Source organism: Sinocyclocheilus anshuiensis, unplaced genomic scaffold, assembly GCF_001515605.1.
Source record: "Sinocyclocheilus anshuiensis isolate Anshui unplaced genomic scaffold, SAMN03320099.WGS_v1.1 scaffold822, whole genome shotgun sequence".
Lineage (NCBI taxonomy): Eukaryota > Metazoa > Chordata > Actinopteri > Cypriniformes > Cyprinidae > Sinocyclocheilus > Sinocyclocheilus anshuiensis.
In genome coordinates, this window is record NW_015539892.1 from 448,444 (window position 1) to 455,309 (window position 6,866).

Below are 6,866 nucleotides of genomic sequence, written 5' to 3' on the forward strand. Positions count from 1 at the left end.
TTGCCGTACTGTATTAAAGCTTTAATCAGGATAAAACCGTATATTAAAAGCTAACATAAGCAGTAACATTTACAAATAACAGCATATCTAAAAGTACGAGACAACAACAAACAAAAAACATAGGCCTACCATTAAAAACCGTGCTTGAACAGGTTCTGCATGATCCTCTTCAATAATATCTTCGGCTTCTCAATCCGACTCAAACTGATAAGCGATATGACGCTGTTGTTTACAATACAACCGGAGCACATGCTGCTGAGGTGAGGGGCGGGACGATCAGACGCGCACTAGAGGCGGTTTAGCCAATCACATCACACTGGGCTAGCTAACCAATCAGAGCCCATCGCCGATTTCTGAGGGCGGGGCTTCATAAAAGCAGGAAATGATCAGCGCATTTCTCAGAGAAGGGACAGAGCGGTGTGGAATAAAGGTAAATTATGTGAAAAATAATCCATAAACACAATCAAGCCTAGAAAAAAACCAGTGAACCACCCCTTTAATAATTTGTGTTCCGAAAATAAACGAAGGTTAGGGGTTTGGAACCACATGAGGGTGAGTAATTAATGGCATGGTGAACTATCCCTTTAAAATTACTAAAGGGTTTTGCTTGGTTTTTTTTTAATAATACTGTCTTTCTCTACTAGCGTCACCTGCAGTTCAGTCACAAACTCAGGTCCGATCGAAAGTTTACTGGATTTAATATGACGCCCTGTAGAGTATAAAATGTATCATTGCAGCCGACAAATGCGTTGGTAATTTGGCACATATTCTGCTTTAACGTAGACGCTGTCTCAGGCAAAACTCAAAGTCATTCTCACATACAAAGAACTTATCGATAATAATTTATTTGACATGCAAATACAGAATATTTGTTTTCTGTTTTTATTTTTATAATTGCTTTTTGTTGGAATATATTCATGTCTCGCTTCCCTGTTTCTGTATGTTTCTACAAGTTTTGTAATAAAAAATAAAAATAAAAACATACAAAGGACTTCTTCTTCTTCTGGTGTTTTATGGCGATTTGGCAAACCAGCGAAAAAAGGTGCATTACCGCCACCTACTTATCTGGAGTGTGGAGTGTGCATAGATTTGGAAGCAAGAAATACAGAAAAGAAAAAAAGAAAAAACCCTAGATTCTATCTATTGTTCCTGTGTTTCACTGTTTCTAATTCTCCACATTTGTCACACTTTCCCGATTCATGCTTACCTGTTTTATAAAGACTATAGTTTAATGCTGCATGTCCAATTCTTAGTCTTGATAAGATGACATCTTTCTTCCTATTTCCATCTTTTCCTCTCATTTCCAACACACTCCTGAATCTGGAAAAGATGTCTTCCTTTAGACCCACTATTCCATAACTTTTGCCATTTCTTACTTACATCAAATTATATCACTCTCTTGAATTCAGCTTTACTTAAAGCTACCTTCATTTCTATTTGTGGATGATTTAATGCTTTCTTTGCTAGCAAGTCTACTTCCTCATTTCCATCCACACCCACATGTGCAAGCACCCAGAGGAATTTTACCTCTATCCTTATTAACTGCCTTATTCTAAACAAACTTTGTAAAACTTCAAATACTAAGTCTTGCCGAGCTTCAGATTTACCACTTAGTAGGCTAATGAGCACAGCCATTGAGTCAGTACATATCACAGTTCTTTCTGGTTGAACTATTCCATAACTTTTGCCATTTCTTACTTACATCAAATTATATCACTCTCTTGAATTCAGCTTTACTTAAAGCTACCTTCATTTCTATTTGTGGATGATTTAATGCTTTCTTTGCTAGCAAGTCTACTTCCTCATTTCCATCCACACACCCACATGTGCAGGCCTACTACCCAACCAAAGCTTGTAATTTCTTTGTATTCATATTCCCAACAATCTTTCAGAATTAGTTTAACTGGATGGTTTTCCAGATGTCCCTTTACACCATACCAGTACCTTAATCTCAGCTGAAACCTACGCTGTTCTAGAGGCAATTCTCCCATTTCAACTTGTAATGAAGCCACCGGAGAAGATCTAAATGCTCCACAGCAAATGCGCAAAGCTTGATTTTGTATTACCTCTATCTTTTTAAGTAAGGTTTTGTTCGCAGAACTGTCAACTACACTACCATAATCTATGTTTGACAGCACAATAAATTATTTTCAATGACTGACAGCTTTCCCCCCACTCAGCTCCTGACAAGCACCTTAAGACATTTATTCCTTTTTTGCATTTTTCTATCAGTTTGTGTATATGAATTTTAACATTTAATTTAGAGTCCATCCACATACCCAAAAATCTTACTAAATTTACTTGTTCCAGCTGATAACCATGCATTTTGACATTCAAGCTTGGATTATTTTTCTTTTTCGAAAAGCATATTACTTGTGTTTTTGCCACAGAAAACCGAAAACCCCAACTATTCGCCCAATTATACAAAGAACTGACCTACCTCTTCCACACATATACATCTCATGTGCACATGCGCAACGCGTTTGCCTCCATGAGAACGTCATTAGCACAAAATAAATAGAAAGTTGAGCCACACACATTCTACTCCAATTAGTCTAGAAAATACACTTTTTCCATACATTTATTTATTTTCTTTTAAAATTCGAGATATGCTACCTATATCGTATTATTTCACGCAGCTTATCCTGATATCTTGAGAAAGTTAATTTCCTCAGACCGGTGTGGTACACAAATACGGGTCGATCACCCAGTTACGATATAGATTGTTGTAAAAAATGATGTAGCACGACTATGGGAACATCCTCTACCTGTGTTCACGTGCTGAACTTGCTGGTTCTCCCTTCCTCTTACCTCAATTAAGCTGTAAAACAGCTAATGAATGTTACTCATCCCATGAGGGATTTCCCTTGTTGCTTCACATCTGTCCCTCTAACTCTCTATTACCCAGCTTTGTTACACCCTTTTCATTCATTATTTACATGACGTTTTGGTCTCACTCAATAATTCAGAATGGTCACATGATGTCTAATTACTGGAGCAAAGTTCAAAATAAAGTAAATATGATATATTTCTACACTGTAAAAAAATTTCACCCTTCAACTTAAAAACGCAAGTTTTGTGGCTGCCTTAAAATTTTAAGTTAAATCAACTTAAAAGTACAAGTAATTTCAACTCACTAATTTAAATCTTGCCTAGTGCTGAATTGTTTTATTGAAGTTCATTTGACTTTACAATATTTGCTGTTTCAACTTAAGTTCAAAATTTTTAACATTCATTTTCTAGTTATGATAATGTAAACTTTATTTTAGATCCAGATAAAAAAATATACTACATTTGTTTGAAACATTTAAAATTTATTTTTTTAGCTGTCATGGCTTTTTCATCATATCATTTTTTACAGTGTATAAAGAAGACAGTGACCTGAAGAAAGACATCCTACCCATATAAAATACAAATGGGTGAATAAAATGGTGAAAACACATAAAATAAATGGCTAATGAACTTTCCCTTACGCATTCATAGTACCTATTTTAACCTAAACTACCCACATAATTTGACAGCTACCAACATACACAAACACTGCCTTCAAAGATATTGAATACTACTCTATGGTTTTTAATGTTTGCTTCATTAAGGCATATCAAAGAAACAGATTCAGTTCATACAGTCGCATGTTTAGCTATGAAAACCTACTTCATTACAGAGGAGTTTAAAGAAAAACATTAGTAAGCATGTGTATTTTTAGAAGCAATATGCAGCAAACATTAATCATCTGTCTGAGAACATATGCGTGTTTGGAAGGTGAGCTTCCTGCTAGCTGTGCATTGTTAACCAAGAAGGATATATCTTCTTTATGTCCCTATATGTCCTTGCCTGGAGACAGAAACCTCCAAATCACAAATGCACTGTGTGTAGAATAATGAGAATAGATGTGCTTCTCTGTTTGCACTCACACTCCAGTTTGAGGGGAACATGCCTCACTTGAAGGCCAAACTGACAACAGTTTTCATGTTCTGCCTTCAAATAGATTCAAATCTGCTGACACCAGAATTTGCATTAGATCGGCCTACATACCTGTTTGTCTCAATCGCTCAATAGGGGACAATTCAAAGGAAATACAGTTCTAAATATTATGTAGTCAATGTTTTGTGTGTGTGTGTGTGTGTGTGTGTGTGTGTGTGTGTGCTCTGAACAAGAGATGAAAGCACAGCTCAGTCATAGTCATTAATCAAAATCACCTCTTACCAAATAATACGGAAAGAGGCACTTCCTTATACAATGTTGTCTGAAATGCATGGTGGATTTCCTATAAACCACATCACTTGAAAGCCAGGCCTGACTTGCTGATTGCTTACAGTGTCGCAATTACTGCCTGACAGTAATAAAACGTCTGTCCCCTGAATTATGTATGATGTAAGGCATATTTCCAAAACTAAAAGGCTTTAAATGTGCGTGCAGTAATGTGACGTAATTCAGTGAAAACCCGGTGACAAGTCAATCTTTTTCCTTCCAGGAAACTGTCTACATGATTTCAGTAAAGCAGACAATGTCTGCCCCCACACATCCTTCAGATGACCTCTAGTGGCCATAATATTGAACTGTTTCGTTTAAATGGACCACAGAGAAAATAAACCAGAGATGCATTACTTAATTCATCTTACGTATATGAAAATAGATGTATGTGATATACAGAAAAATAAATCAAGACAGAATGGCACTACACCTTTACAGGATATGGCATATGTAAGCCATACAGGAAGTACTGTGTATGATATGCTATGAAAAAGTGTATCTGTCATTGTTTACTGGATACCACTGTAATGTACACTGTATTGGTACTGTATACAAAGTAAAAGCAATCACCTTGATATTCTTGTCTACTTGTAATCATCAATATAGACCTATGCACTCCCACAGCATATTTTGAAGTAAGAAAGTGTCTGCTAATGACGTAAATGTAATACGCAAGTGGTTGTTATTGCAGTTATGTATTTGTGCATTTCTGTATTTGCATAAATGCATTAAGGCAGCTACTATGAATACAGTAAATATGAAACATTATACAAATGTCTCTTTATTATTTCAGTCTCTAATAAGGAAAGGGTGAATAAAGAAAGTAAAGAGATTTAATGTCCTTTTCTGGTGAAAAGCAGCCCGTAAACAACAAAAGAACTCTGCTGACAAACTGGTTTGACTTTAAATGGATTTCCCCTCTGTCTCATTTTAATGCAAAACATGTGACATAATGTATTGACATAAGTCAAATTAATGGTCAAATGAAGTCTTCTACAAGTGAAGTCCAAATTGTTACTGATGGGTATATTTTTTTAATCTTCTATATCCTTAAATCATGCTAAATGAATGACATTTAACTTTTTTTTTTTTCCAGATTTTTGTCTGCTTTCATTTTAGTGCATTCGATATTAATTTCTTTTCACAAAATCAAAAATGTCATTCCCAGAAAATTTCTTTATATCGCAACACCTGACTTTTTGCATACCCACTTGTCTTGACTTGATTTCATTTTCATTATGCACCAGACTTTCCATGTCGTATCTTAAACCCTATTCGCACGGGATTAGTATTAGCCTACCTGGTGACCTCCAGTCATTTGTAATAATTGCGGAGGTTGTCTGTGATCTTAATCCCGTGCGAATCGGCCATGTCTGTAATTTGTAAAGTAAAAATTCCCCCGCAAAAGACTTACCATATTTCGCTGAACACCGAGGTCCTGTGATAATATTAGTCCCGTGCGAATCGGCATCTCTGTGATTTGGCCTGAATTTGGCGGGTCGTATATCAATTTTCGAGGTTTTTGTTTAATGTGCGCTTTTTTATCCATCTTTCGCGAAGAATGGAGCTGCGTTGTAGTGTTTGATAGTATTTTGGGTGCTGTTATATCGCTACACCATACAATTTGTAAAAAGAACAGGCTGAAAAGGTTTTGAGGTTAATGTGTTACAAATAAATCAAGCATAAAGCTTGAGATACTATTTTAACCTGGTGAAATGTAAATGTCACAGGGCACGAAACTATATTAATTTATTTTCTTTTTTATAATCCATCTGGACCATAGAACGGGACTCTCAAAGCCTTGACATCCGGGTATCCGGTAGATAAGTCGGTAAATTCGAGTAAAATCACAGGATTCGCTTATCCCGTGCGAATGCACCACACGAAATTCAGAGGTGGGGGGTTCATTTCAAAATCACACAAGGTCCCCAGATAATACTAATCCCGTGCGAATAGGGCTTTAGACCTCCACAAAATGGAGGGTTCAGGAATTTCTTACTCTCATAAACAGTTTAGTGTACATGTCATCAAACAGAGCATACAGTAAATGGCTTACTGGCTGCAGAATGATGCAATGTTTTCTTCGTGTCACATAAATGCATTTAAGCCAAACTCGTGACTTGGAAAAAACAAATGAAGAATTATTTTTGCACAGCTCAGTTTTAACTATTCAACCTAACTATTTTAAATTATTTTGTTGTGCCATTTCCTTATTCTTCTTAACATGGAGAGAAAACTGCGTCGAAACCGTAAACATCACCTGACAAGCCTTTTCCCAGACTACCTGGGTGACGTCAACCCCCGCTGCCGCGCCTGCTGATAGGTGCTTCCAAAACGGAAGTCTTTAACTTCGCCTCCGCGTCCAAGGTTCCTCAAAAACTTTGCACAAACAGTCGGTCGCAACTGGAGATTGGACAAACATCGAAGAGGGCAAGAAATAGTAAGACAAAGTCAATGGTTGATTCGAACATTTCAATACATTCGAGTAACGTTCGTATTCTAATATCGTTTTGTGTTTGCTTTCGCTGCTAGCTGAATAGACGCGTGCCGTTACCATGGTATTTAAAACGATTTTAAGATCGACACTTCTTAAAGGGATTTACATATATATA

The 6,866-nt window shown here is 36.5% G+C and overlaps 1 protein-coding gene across 1 annotated transcript in view; it reads left to right on the plus strand.

The window, feature by feature from the left end:
* Positions 1 to 6,608: 6,608 nt before the first annotated feature.
* Positions 6,609 to 6,866, plus strand: part of LOC107685841 (uncharacterized) — a 4,251-nt gene continuing 3,993 nt past the window's right edge. The window contains exon 1 of the mRNA XM_016482574.1: positions 6,609 to 6,694. The gene's annotated coding sequence lies outside the window, so the exon portion shown is untranslated. The remainder of the gene's footprint in view (positions 6,695 to 6,866) is intronic.